Raw genomic sequence first — 15,132 nt, forward strand, 5'->3', positions numbered from 1 at the left:
TTCTGTACCTTCTTACGAAATTTCAATCCGATCCCCAGAGAGAAAGTTATGACGATTTTCCCCAGGTCACCTGTTTTGAATGTAATTCAGGAGTCTGCAAAAAGACCAACTTCCTCAGATCATATCTCCGCAAATATCGCGTGAAAAGCTCTGAAATTCAGATCCAAGGTTCAGCGTGATTTCTTCTCAAATGGGTTGTTTTTGCGACTTCTGAAACATCACAGAAAAAAAAGTTATAGAGAAAATTCCACGATGACCTGTTTGGAGCAGCGAAACCCTAGAATCCAAAGCTCTCATACCAAATGTTATGAAACCAGGTCAAGAAAAGATAGAAAAGATAGATCAACGCCTTATAATTCAGCCTCTTCGAGGGGGCAACCACCTTTAAATTACATAAATGAACAATTCTTGGATGATACAAATGGCAAAACCTCCTTTCTATATATAGGAGTCTAAGGAGTCACAATATAATCCAGCCGACCTAACAATAATAATATAAAGCCACAAAAATAACAATAGAGGGATTCTATGGGGCACAGAAATAACAACATGGGGGTAATAGGGGCACAACAATATAAATAAGGGGTATAACTACAATATTAATGGGGTAATCATTAGTATTATAGGGACCCAACAACGCCCTGGAATGCCTTGAAACAAAGGTGTTCAACTGGTGTGACGCAATACTCTCTGTGATGAAAGAACAACTGACCAAGGTGAAAAACGGAAGATTGAAGAACTTTGGATACATTTCTATTTTGACCACTTTTTCCTTGGAAAATATCCCGCTGATGCAGCTGCAGTATGTTTCACTTGGTTTACCTCCACCGACTGAGCCACGGATGCAGAGATGGTTCGACCTTATGGCCAGACATGCTGGTCAGTCCCAAGTTCCCTTTTTTGATACCTTCTTCAAGTGGTTCAACCGTTAGGAGATGGTTTTTTCCGAGCATCCATATGCCAGTATGGATTTCCAGGGTTATCCGGATTTGGTACTGCCGGCTGGCGAGTAGTGGGGTGTCATTGGTAAATTCTTTGACCATATCTCTGTTTATCGTTTCTCTTTATAATGTTCTTGTGCTTTCTTCTATCAGGACTAATCAAAACTCATGTGCTCATGCAGATGTTGGACTAGTTCGACCAGTAGTACGCCTGACTGTGCCCACTACCACTCTAGCAGGAGAGGTTGTGGGAAGGGCTATCCTTCTTGACCTTGATTTGGTCGAGACTCTTTCAGCATTGCAGGATCAGGTCGAAGGCCTCACTCTTGGTATTTCAGATGTGAGGACTAACGAGCTGCCTTTGAGGTTACAGCGACATACTACCGGCATGCCGAGTCGATGGACTAGGCTTTTACGCATGATTGCACAGGCGGTGACTTGTTATCACCAGCGTCATTAGACTAGGGTGCCCCCTAGCGTTTTGCATTTTGGGTCATTTGACCAATTTTTTTTTTGTTACAGAGCATTATATGTAAACCATAAATAGTTATATATATATTTTTGATTTTTGGAGTTTTATTTTGGTTAAGTTACATGATCCTGATGCAAATATTGATGAAATGCTTCTTTTTATAAATGTTGCAAATGTCTATCTAACACATAATTTACCAATGAGTCCGTTAATGTGTTTAAGATTTTGGAAATATGTTGATACTGAATAAAATCAAATTGCCTTTCCAAAATCTTGACCCTTAGGAACATGCGGTAGATAGATGGATTTCGGACGGAGTAGATACTAGTGAGTTGTAGTATGACGAGTTGTGAGTCTAGCCTAATGACAAGTCGGCTTATGCCATGTGTGATGGCATCAAAGAGAAGTTCTATCAACGTGCTATATTTAGCAATGTTATTTGTTGACCGACCAATACATACCCCTCTGAAACTTATTAACTTGCCTCTTGGATCAAAAATGGCCCAGGCCGCAGAAGATAGGTTCTGCGAACTACGACTCACTCTTTTGGCATATCCAACAAAATATTCCAATAGGTTCAACATCTGCGACAAATGTAAAAAGTGGATTACTTGACCAAAACAATTACCCTTAGCGAAAACAAAAATGTAACAAAAGCATATGGGTTACTACACTAAATCATGCGTAGTAACGCTTAAGGTACAACCCATTATGGGGTTGCGCCAGTGGAATCTCATCATAATCCATCAACTCGTAGGATCCTTTTGCTAATACAAGCTTAACAATATAGGGGCCCATCCACAAAGACTTGAATTTACCTGCTCCCAATTTATCGGATTCCTGGTCGTAAAGTAAGACCAAGTCACCTTCTGAGAAGACACGGGGTTTGACATTTTTGTCGAACTGCGCCTTGACTCGTTTCTTATGGGCTTCGTTAGCGAAAGCGGAATCACGATGGGTTTCATCCAATTGGATTAGTTCCAAGAAACGAGCCTCCTCTTCTGAAGTTCCAGGGAGAAGGTTGACTGCGAGTTTGAGGGACGCGATTTAACATTAAACTGGTAAGATTGCTTCTAGGCCATACACCAGTTGAAAGGGTGTAAACCTGGTTGCATTCCTCACCGATGTTCGGTATGCCCACAAGGCCGAGTACAGAATCAGGTGCCAACTCCTTTTGTGGACTCCAATCATCCTTTGTAGCATCTGCTTCAGGACTTTGTTGATTGCTTCAACTTGTCCATTGTCCTGCGGGTAATATGGAGTAGAGCTGTCGTGGGACAACCCCAATTTGGCAGCCAATTCGATCATCATGTGATTGCGAAAATGCGATCCATGATCTGTGACTATGGCCTGTGGAACGTCGAATCTGGCGACTACATGATTGAAAAAGAAAAGGGCAATTGTTTCACCGGTGTTATCTAATGTAGGCATCGCCTCGGCCCATTTGGTAAAATAGTCTACTGCGACTATGATATACCCATGCCCCCCAATCAAGGTGGGGTTACATGTCATGAAATCAATGCCCCATTTGGTGAATGGCCCAACTGCAACTATTGGCTGCAGGGATGCGGGCGGTCTCCTGGTTTCGCTATCGAAAATTTGACATGCATGGAAACTTCTGACTGCGGTTATGCAATCTTCGAACACTGTTGGCTAGAAGTATCCTGCTTGTAAATTTTTTTGTGCCATAGCGTAACCAGATTGATGCCCCCCACACGCGCCTGAATTGCAATCATTTAGGACTTTTTCGGCCTCCTCATGGGTGAGGTACCTCCTCAGAACTGTATCGAAACCACGATGGTAAAGTGTATCACCGACGATCATGTAGTCTTTTGACTGGTATCAAATACATTTTTGTTCCGAACGCGAGGTATTAGACCTATATTTTTGGGTTTGGAGATAGATTATTATATCTCCATACCACAGATTGCTTGAAGATATCAGAAACAAAGATTCATCCATGATGGTTTCCTCGGATGTTTCATCGTTGGGCGATGATGGGAGATCGCATAGTAATTCTACGAAAACTAGGGATTTCTTTGATTTGGATTTTACGAATTCCAGATCAAAATCTTGAAGAATTGCTATCCATTTTGAATATTTTCCCCCCAGCAACTGTCGCGACAATACATAAGTCATGGGGTTGCAATCTGACAAAATGGTAGTTTTTTGAAAGAGGACAAAGTGTTGAAATCTCTGTATCACTTGAACGGCTACGAGAGCCAGCTCTTTTTGTATCATTTAAGTTTCTACTCAAATAATATATGGGATGTTCAATTCCATTGTCTTCTTGAACTAAAACCATTGCGATGGTTTTATATGCTGCAACGAGATACAGGTTAAAGTCTTTTTGATAATTAGGAGCGTACATTAATGATGCTTTCATTAGGGATTCTTTTAAAGCATCAAAGGAAGCTTGCACGACCTGATCCAAGACGAAGGGTACTTCGTTTTTCAATAGAAGTGTATAACCTTTAGCAATTTCGGCGTAATTTGGAATGAACCTCCTCAGAAAGTTTTCTTTCCCTTGAAGTTTCTGAATCTGAAGCAAATTTGAAGGTGGAGGCAAATTTATGATTGCCTGAACCTTACATGGGTCGAGACGAATCTAGTCCTTTGAGACTACAAAGCCAAGTAAACGAATAGAACTGACACAGAACACACATTTGAGTGGATTGAGTCGTATCTTGTAGTGTCGGCAACGTAGAAATATTGCTCCCAAATGCTGTGGATGATCGGTCCGCTTTCGCGAATGAGCCGGAAGATCATCGAGATATGGTTGAACGATGTTTTTGATGTCATGGAAGGCATAATTCATTGCCCTCTGAAACGTTGCCCCTGCATTCTTTAAACCAAAGGGTAAGTTGCGGTATGCAAATGTGCCCCACGGACAAATAAATGCACTCTTTGACTCGTCCTGTGGGCGGATATTTATTTGATTATACCCAGAGAATCCATCCATAAATGAAAAGATTTCACATCCGGTGCATTCATCAATTATCTGGTCAATAAAGGGTGTAGGGTAGTTGTCTTTTGGACAAGCTCGATTTACATCCCTATAATCGACGCCCACTCTAATTGTTCCTTGTTTTTTCATTACGAGGAAAATGTTCGATACCCAATCAGTTAGAGGAACCAGGTAAATAAAAGCAGCATGGAGAAGTTTCTCAACTTCTGCCTTGATGGCAGCGGCTTTCTTGGGGTGCACCTGCCGTAGCCGTTGTCGTACTGGTTTGACATCTGGATACATCTTGATTTCGCGTTCAACTATACTCGAGTCAATGCCTGGCATGTCATCATATGACCAAGCAAAGACATCTCTGAATTCGTGAAAAAGAGCGTTATATATTTCCAGTTCTGAAGGAGAACAACATTTGCCAACATAAATATTCTGCACAACATATGTTTTGGTCGAAATGTTTATGGCGATAGTCTCTTCAATATTGGACAAGTTTCGCTCAGAATCCACCGTGTTTATAGTATTTGATAGGAAATCAAAAACTGAAGGATAATGAAGGTCATCAGGAGTATCTTCTTGACAATCCGGAAGATGGGAATGATGGTGGTAGTCTTCCCATGGCGCCCCATCAGTTTTCATTGACTGAACAATTCCGTCGTCGGTGTGATGCACTTGCGACCAAGGATCTAAAGGGGTGTCATATTCCTTAGACCTATCTATCCAAACGCTTGATGAGCGTTGATTTGGGTCTGCCTCCCATGCCAAAAACATTGATTGCTACAATATTTCTATTAGGCTTGGAGGCAATACGTGTAGATGATCCATGTTAATATCGTTTTCTGAGATCTTTTGAATAGAAGATATCATATTGCAGGTTCCTACCATCGCCACTTCTGCCAGATTGATTGGAGGCAGGAGAGAAAAAGTCCCCATTAATATAGGGTCTTTTAGTAGGCCTACTTCGATATTTTGAAGCGAATGGGAGCTTCCATGGATCATCGAAATGATTCCTGTAACTTGGGAACTATTGGGGAGAAATGTTTGTTGTTCGACGATTGTAATTCCTCCTTGAAAAGGAAATGCAATCTTCCTAAAGTAGGTCGACACAACTGTAGCCATAGCATATATCTAGGGCCTTCCCAGTAGGATGTTGTAATCGAGGTTTCCGTCGATTACTTTAACATCTATTTCTACTGTTTCCCCCCAGTTCAACTTGCAAGTTACTTAGAATCCCATATGGGGTATATGTTCGTCCATCAAATGCTTTTAATGTCGTCGAAGATTGCGACAACGTTGGAGATCCTAAAATTTTCCAGCAACTCATCGACATAATACATGTAGATGCCCCCTCATCAATAATTGTTCGATGAACAGTTTTGTTGAGGGCTTTCACTTGAATGAGGAAAGCTATTTGAGTTGGTAACTGAGGATCATATCCTTTGTGATTAAAGGACACAAGATTAGAATCCTTTGGGTCTATCCCACCTATTGCTGATAATAAAGCATGCTTTTGGGAGGGGCAATTTTGCAGTACCTCAAGTGTCGACATAGTGGACGGCGATTGGGCTAGATCTTCCACTATATTATAATGTTGTGCTACTCTGGCACGAGGATTAAATGTCGACTTGTGTACTACTCCCTTTGGTAGTTTTATTGTTAGCTCTGGAATGATGGGCGGCGCAACTTCTGTCGAAGTTGTTGTCGAACTACTAGGTTGATCTTTATCCTTGTTGTTCGACAGCTGTGGATTCCTGTAATCTTTATTCCTTGTCGTTATCAAAGCATCATTTTGCTGTTTCGAAACCGACAACATCAGCACTTGGGATGGGGAAGCATTATCACTGGAAACCATATTTTTTCCTGGATTTGGAAATGGATCAGTTAATACCGCCGAGGTTTTCGAATTCTTGAAGAATTTTCTAAGCTCAACTTTATATGGACAATCTCTTGTCCAATGATCCTCATCACATATAAGCCATGGAAAATTTGGTTTCTTGTCTCTAGAAGGGTTTGCAGAAGATTTTTTAGGTGATGATTCCTCCTGTTTCTTCTTCTTCCCTTTGTTTTTCTTCTTGCTTCCTGGTTGCTTGGTTTCTTTGCCTTTGTCAGTTGAGACAACATTTACCTCCGAGGTGAGAAGTTCTTCTTTTGCATTTTGAATAGAAATCTTACGGGCCTTTCTAGATGTAGCCTTCGTTGATTTCGTGTCTGTCGTACCAATCATGCCATCGCCGGCATGAGAGTCATTATTCGATTTAGGAGGAGGAGGAACGGAAAATTCTGGCCTGGGAGCATCAGGGATTTTATCTTAGAGCGTGCCAGATTGAGTATAAATCAAGTCTAAATATTGCGCACGAGCAATAAGTTGATCTTCAGTGACGACTCCTCCCTTTGCCACATCTTCTGTAATGGAAGGTAATAATGACTTAATAAACCATTCAGCTAAAATATGATCAGGAACATACATATTTACCATTCTACGATGACGTCACCACTCATGAATATGATCAGATATGTGAGTGGCCATTGTTTGCTTGAAATTGGTAAGAAGTTCTGTTCCCATTTCGTACCTTATGGATAACTGAAAATGGGTTAAAAAGGTTGTGGCTAGAGCACTGAAGTTATCAAACGAAGCTCTAGGTAATTCGATATACCATTTCACTGCCAGACCAGTTAACGTTCTCTAAAAAAGGCGAAGCCTAATCGAATCATCATTTAGGGTGTTTGATGAACACCACAGATGAAAGGTCATCACATGATTCGACGGGTCTTCACCCGGATTTCCATTAAATTTAGGAATATCTGACGGAAGTTTATGCGGAATCGCTGGCCACCAAGGGGCGTAAGCAATTGGATCATCCGTTAGCTGATTTAGATCCGGTAACTCTAAAGTTGCCACGAAGGGTAACTGTTGATTTAGGTTTGGCGAAGCATACCCAGGATAAGATGGAATTGCCTGAGAAGTTGGTCTTTGCATACCAGCATAATGCATTTGATGTTGGTAACTTTGGTAAAGTTGATGGGCACAACCATTGTAGAATGGTTGATTTTGACCGTTTTGAATATACGGCTACCCATTATTTGCAAATATTTGTTGCTCGGATCCTTGGTAAACTTGTTTGAATTGAGATTGTTGATATTGCACCAGCCATGGTTGTGAATCCATGTGTTTTTGTCCAATACTGGCTGTTTGACCAAGATGAGGGGTAATTGTACCCGTTTGGGCCTGTGTCATTCAACTAGTTGGCGATTGTGGTTGAGTCACAGGGACAAGAGGTTGTTGCATTACAACCTGAGAAACCTGAGGTTGGCATACAACAGGCAATGCTTGTACTTGTGACATTGTCACAATAGCCGGCATAGTTGGTATATTAGACATAGGTAAACATTGTTGCATCGAGTATACAGCTCTTGGTTGTTGAGGCAGTATTGGCACCCAACCGCTAGATGTAATTCCAGCATAACCCAAATTTTGTTGTGAACTCTTGTATGGTTGTCCTCCCACAGGAGACAATGAAAGGGTATACTGCCTCCCATACGACGGTAATTCGGTACTCAAAGGAACTGTTTGTCCTTGAGGACCGGACTGCCCAAATTGACACCGTGAAGGATCAATTTGCTGAGACTCAACATAAGAGTTCCTGGATATTATTCTGGATGAACAAACGAGAATGGACCATACTGTCGAAATAGCCCGTGAGTGGGCCCCATCTAGCGATTGAGAGCTAGTTGGGACAGATGGTATGCTGGCGAACATTGTTGGAGTGGCAGCAAGAAGTTCTGCCGTTGCTGTGTCGGGTGACACAGTCCTAGATGTCGACGGTTGTTCAGACATTTCTAGTCTATCCAAAAGATTTCCTAGCGATTCTACAGGAGCTTCCAATAACAGTAGACTAATTTCTGATGAAGAAGGATACATGGTGATCCTGACTCCAAATTGCGATGGAGTACTAGATGGAGGATCCTCCACAATCTCTTCTATAGCAATCAAACCAGGTGGAAGAGGTAGACCGTCAGGTCTGTAAAATATTTCTGGTGGCGAAGAAGGTATAGAATCTGCAGCAACCGATGTTTGGGGAATAACAACTTCCGAATCAACTGTAGATGGAGCTGGTTCAGTAATACAAGTGTTTACCTTCACACTAGGATCAGCCCTACTATCCTTTGGTGGCTGCGGAACTTCTTATGTAAAGGCAGGGATACCAGAAATGTTTGGAGTAACCGGAGTCTCCTATGGTGTTGGAACACTTGTTCTAACTTTACCAGGGGATTTGGAACCGGTGAAACGAGTTTGCTTTGTCCGTAATAGTTTTGATTCTAGAGACAAAGAAGGTTGACTCGTAAGTCTCCGCGAATGATGGGGTTTCAATTCACTTTCTTCCACGATTGTGGATTACTCGATCAACTAAAAATCAAGGGGAAATATGTTTCCGAATTAAATGAATTTCCGACGCTTTGACACAACTTGTTTTTTCAATTTTTAAGAGTCGAGAAAAAACAAAAGATGACTCTAGTCGCCTTCGATTTTTAATGATCTTGAAGTGACAAGTGCTCAGATGGACCTTTTCCTTTAAGGATACTGAAAAGGAACGAAAGAGACTAATCTGGAAATCTAGACAGAGGGATTACCAAACCAATCGCAAAATTGCAGAATAATTTTTACGGTATGGCAATCAATCTTCCCGAACGCTGTGTTCAGTGCATTGCGATCGATAGGGTGGCAGACACGGCTTCCTATGGATAAAGGATAAATCCTATTGTGGTCTCCCAATATATACTCGATGGTACGTGGGAGCACAAGTCCATACTGGCACTTATAGTCTCAAAGTGGAGGAATCACCCAACCAGCAATGAAAACAACAGTTACCAGGCTTTACGATGTCGGAATACGTCTCTAGCCTAGACTTATAAATGTTGTGCGTTAGGTTCCAAAGTGTTTTTAGATTCATTAAATTTATTTTACAGTTGATATTTCTTAAGAAATTTTCCTTTCATGTTCACCGCGTGATGTAGATATACAATCTCCTAAAATGCAATTAAGATGATAAACAATCATTTAATCTTCTTTTCGCAATGAAAATCCTAGCTACTAAGGAAAGAGAGACGATATTATTTCAACATAGAGCAGAGAGCACACACTATATGCATTGTCCTAAATCAAACCAACAAACAGTCTAAATGCAAATGCACATGCATGTATTTGTTTTCAGCCTTCTTAATGTGTGAATGTTAAAAAGAAAGCTAAGCGCAAATATGAATTATTTTCAAAGCGACATTACTAACAAGTTTCTTTTCAATACAAAATGAAGACAATGACGACGCTTTGTTATTTGGAATTGAAAACTTGCTTTCGACAAATGAAAAACTATTAATTCAAATAAAATACAAGAGAAACAGTGTAATTTACTATAAAAAACAATCGGATTCTCTTCTATGACTGAAAACGACACTTGCGACACTTCCAAATCAAGAAATGACAGTTCAATTACGCTACGTCTTTGTAAAAGAGAACTGAAAATGGATCACAATACATAAAAACATTTACAATTCTTTGCACAATAGAGGCGGAATAATGGCAAGGAAAGGGGTTTCCAACAGAGCTATACTGACTACAGACAACAAAACTCCTGAATAGAGCTGAAAAGAGTGGAAAAACCAAAGTCTGAAGGCAAAATTAGCCCTTTCTAATTAGCACACCTGTTACACAGTGATTCCAGTATGCATCCCACCTACAGCACACGAGAAGTGTGATGCATACTGAGATCCTTGAAGAGACGGTGCGATGGTATAGTGCAAGACTTTTGATCCAGTTCTTGATCACATTTTTCAGCACAGTTCAGGGATTTTGGCCGAGCAAGTGGTAATCAGTAAATAAATCACAGGTGTAGATCTAAGGAGGTTACTAGAGCCACCACAAGGGCAATTAGAGAGCTTGTAAATTGATTGTTCAATTTATAAACAAAACCTAGAGATAGACTGAAGCAACATTGATCTATTTTGCACTTGCATAGCAAATGCAGTTCGAAGGCTAGCTGGCTTGACTTCAGGCTCTATCTGTAAGTTTATAAACCAAACAAATATAGACAAACAAACAATCTATTCGCTCCCCAGTGGAGTTGCCATTTTGTTATCGGGAAATCTAGTGTCTATGCAGAGCTGCTAGTCCCACTAAGGCTGGTAGCTACCTTAGAAGCAAACAAACTAAAACCACTTTCGTTTTCCTTTATGAGAAGTACATAAGAGGGGAACAAAGGAGACCAACCTCTATCTTGCACTTGGCTCCTTGCTTGATTCCTCTCCCTTCTGATAGATCTTTGCCACTCGCTTCCTTGTCTACCTAGCTTCAAAGAGCACCTGTAGAATCAAAGTAACATAACACTATCCAAGAACATAGATCTACTATCATAAACAATATAAGACCAGATATTTATTGACCACACAAATGCATATCATCAATCATACAAGAATGTGGAGGAAAACTTGAATAGCTTTATTAATAATCAAGAATAACAAAGAGGATTACAACCAATTGTTCTGACCCAGCGTCATCCTCTTGGCAGGAAAGCCCTTCTTCACCTCATGAAAAGCTTAGATCATCCAACACTATGATGTTACACCAAGAAACCAACAACATTTCCTTACAAGATGCAAAATTCCAACCTCTGAATCTCTGGGATGAGGGATCCATATATAGATGTTTACAAGGGGGTGAGTCAGCTTCTGAGATTTGATTAGTGTCCTCTCTCTGATAGTTCTTGATTCTACTTGGAGATTGATGATCTCTTACTCATCCCTGGGCGAATGCAGAGAGGCAAGTGTCACAGGAGAAGTTTCTGGAAGATTCCATGATCCTCCACCTCACAGATTGACCCTGCCATTTGTACACTCTCGCCCATCGTACCCCATAGAAGGGCTTTTCAGTATGCATCACACCTCCCGTGTGCATTTAGGTGGGATGCAGTACACTTTGACCATGGAGCAGGTGAGATGGTCCAGTTTTGACCAGTTCTGAGTAGTTTTTCATGGAGAGCTTCTGGGAGATGCTGTAATCAGTTGACCTTTCTCTTTTAGGGGTTGGAAAAAAACTTTTAGGGACTTAGGAGCCCTTGGTTTATGGACATTTATGATTGGGGTTGCAGTGCCCAAAAATGTCTATAACACTATTATTGTTTTTTTTCTTCACAATATTAAGCTTTTTAATCTCAAGTAAACAATGTGATTTCTCTCACCATCAATTTAATGAAGGAGTTTTGCTATTCAAAAAGTTATTGGTGATTATCATAAGTCCTCTTAGCACCTTAGTCATGGTCCATACAAAAGATCTCAAATGAGCATCATGTATTACATTTTGTTTTCATATGCTTGCAATTATCTTATTTCTTATTATTTTACTGCCATATAATTTGTTCATAGCATTGTTGTCAATTTTCTTGTAGGAGACACTTTCGCGATGCAATTGCTTTCCTTTTAGAAAAAATATTTTTTCTTGGTTTGTTTTACATCATTTAGATAATTCTCATAGGTAAGGAGGCAATATTACCTCTCCTTTATCTCATTCTTATTTTCTATAGATATGTTCAATGAAACTATAAAAATATTGCAGAACTATTATATAACCAACTAATTTTACTTTTATTGTGACACCCCCTATTTCGACCTTTTCTTTTTGTAAGGATAATTACAACTATAACACCAATGTGGGAAAATCGCAATTTCCCGAACCTTTGATTTAATACTTGTAATTTATTCTTCAAAATTAATTAACATAAGTGAAGAAGGGACAACCTTACAGATCTTTAGTTTGATGGAAGCTTTCTTGCTTGTGTGTTGTGAAAATCCATTTCTTGATAGACTTTAATGTGAAGTGATTGGGACCAAATTGGAGTTGGTAGAATTGCTAAGAGACTCATTTAAGGGTGTGGATATTGAATTATAGGTTCCCATTTCTATCTTTCCCCTCTAATGGATTGATGAGGTGGCATTTTTTAAGGACGCATCAAAGAGCTAGATGGTTCCCTACCAGCTATGCTAAGGGACATAGGAGAAATCCTACAAATGCACACCATAGAAAAGAAATGGGGGTTATATGATTCATTAGGAGATCTTAGACTATGTTAAACTACTAAGGTTTCTTCATTTAAGTTAGTGTTACCAGTGTGAAGTACAGAGAATGAATTTCAAGGCACTAGGTACTTGTTGTTGGCTATCCAACCACTTAGTGCTTTCCTGAAGATTGTTAAAAAATAGAGAGATTGGGCCAATTTTCTATTAAACCACCTTATTATTGGGTTTTTTTTGTTGGTGCCCTTCCTATAGTAAAAATCCCTAGTGCATACATAGAAGGAGCATCGCTATATTTTTGAAGTTTCAAACAAATGGGGTTTTATATTCCAATGAAGCAACAATGTTGATAATGTATTAAAATGCCTTGGGACCTCTTATAAAGAGCACCACTACACTATTTTTAATTTAAAAAAAATGTGGTGCTATAGTCCAACAAAGCACCAATGTAGTACCTGTATTAGAAAGCCCCGGGGTGTCTTAACAAAATCACCTCATAGGTTTTCTAATTTAAAAAAAATAGTGGTGCTCTTGGATATCTAATGCACCAGTGTGGTTATAATAATACAGTAGAGGAGGCTTAAATAAAAAAAAAACCTCCTAGCCGTAAATTTAATTTTCGCTAGATACAGTGTTAGAGAGATTTGAAGCACCAATTCTACTCTTGCCTCATGCAAGCACCTTGAAATTGGTGTTTCTCTTTCTCACCATCTTTCCCTACCGTACTAACTGTGTGGCTTACCAATTTTCTCAAACAGTGGTGAAATTTTTTTTTTTTTAATTACTTGTCAACAATGCCTCCCTGACGAGAAAAGTGCATGGCTTTCCAATTTTCTCATACAGTGGTGAAATTTTCTTTTTTGAATTACTTGTCAACAATGGCTCCGCAATGAGAAAATATCTAGGTAATGTCTATATTTCCCTCTAATTTATTTTTTGTCAGATTAGGATTGCAAATTAACTTAAAAAATCCATTGTTTTTGAAAAAAATAAAATCCTGCACAATGCACTTCATATGTTCGGTGCGAACCAATAGTGGTTCGCCTTGTAAATTTAGAGGGTGTACCATAATTCAGTGCATGAAAATAATAAACTGTTATTGTTGTGGTGTGTTTTGTAAATGAAAACGTACTGGGAAAGAAATAAATTCTATGTCGGTGCGTATAGTTTTAGGTTACACCTGGAGCATTTATATTAACCAAATGCACTACAAAAATATATTAACAAATATAGCTCAGTGCATTTGACAACCTGAGCGTAATATTCTAGCGTGAAAATGTTATATGTGTGCACTGCTGCACAAGTGAGATGCACCGCAATGCAAATTTCAATATGTGAACCAACAACAGTGTGTCATACGTATGTGTGCACCTATCTTGGTGCAGTTGTGTTTGATAGCACACTGGAGACGGTGCTTTATTGGTTTTTGGGTGCAGCAGGGATTTTTTTTTTCAATTGAAAGTTATGTTTCCATATTTATAAATACATTTTTCATTTTATAAAAAAATTATGTATTTTATGAATGATGCTTATGTATTTTATATTTCAATCATGTAGCAAAGACGTCAACAGAAGGAGGAGCAATAGGAGCATGAGAAAATGGTAGAACAATACAGTATGGTTTGACCACAGGAGGTCAAAGAGAAGGAAAGGGATTTATACCCTCTATTTTATGGCCAATTCTCTTCTGTAGACATAAGTGAATCCACTAGACATAACAGTTGATATAGAAACAACATAAACCAAAATGGGAAGTGTTTTCCTTAAAAAAAATAATAAATGAAGGAAATGCCTACCTGAGTCCAACACAAGTCTTTCTCTTCTCTTGTCTTGTAGACTTTAGATCCAGCACCAATTACTATAAATGGAACCCGTAAGAGTACTACAAGAAATTCATAGCTTAAACTAATATCTCTACTCAATGAGTCAAGTAGGAATTGAAACACATATGCATCAAATAGACAAGAAGCATAGGGAAACAAAACTTCTTGTATTAATGAAATGTAGAAGAAGATTACAATCCTTTTTTGCAGTTCTGGACAATGTAGAAATATCCCACCAAACTTTTCCTTCCTTAACCAAAAGGCAAGGCTCCTTCAATCACAACTAAAGGATGGTAATAGATCCTTAAGTAAAAGCAATGACATCAAGGCATAACTAAGAGTATTGAAATGACAACCCAGACTCTATGGGAGGGAGTGAATTTATAGGGTAAAAGTGGTAGTTTAGGAATTACCAATCTTGGCTTGAGATCCACGTATGAAGGAGGATAAGCTCTATGGATAAGGGGTAAGACCTCTAAGATAGGATAACATAGGAGTTCAAGATCTCAATCAATATTAATTGGTTAAAAGCACCTTAGAATCTTCTTGAAGAAGAATTTTTGTAAATATTATTTCTTTTTCCTAAAATTCAAGAACCATCACACCTGCAAAGGAGACAAACCTACATTGGTCAGTGAAGGTGCTCAATTATGTAACATGCGACCATCGTAGGTGAATTGAAGGGTGGGGTGCATTGGGTCCAAAACATAGTTTTTAGATGATTGACCCAAAAACTCAAGCTTTTTGGAGAGATAATGCTTAGGGATTTGCAAAGGGATGATGAAAAAATGTTAAGGCATTGATTGATCTGGGTGTTCATGCCATTTGACTGAATCCGAAAAAATTACATGTAACGCACTGCCCCCTAAAGTAGAA

This window comes from Pinus tabuliformis, chromosome 9 (assembly GCF_031772625.1).
Source record: "Pinus tabuliformis cultivar Carrire ecotype Pingquan chromosome 9, CPIR1, whole genome shotgun sequence".
Taxonomy (NCBI): domain Eukaryota; kingdom Viridiplantae; phylum Streptophyta; class Pinopsida; order Pinales; family Pinaceae; genus Pinus; species Pinus tabuliformis.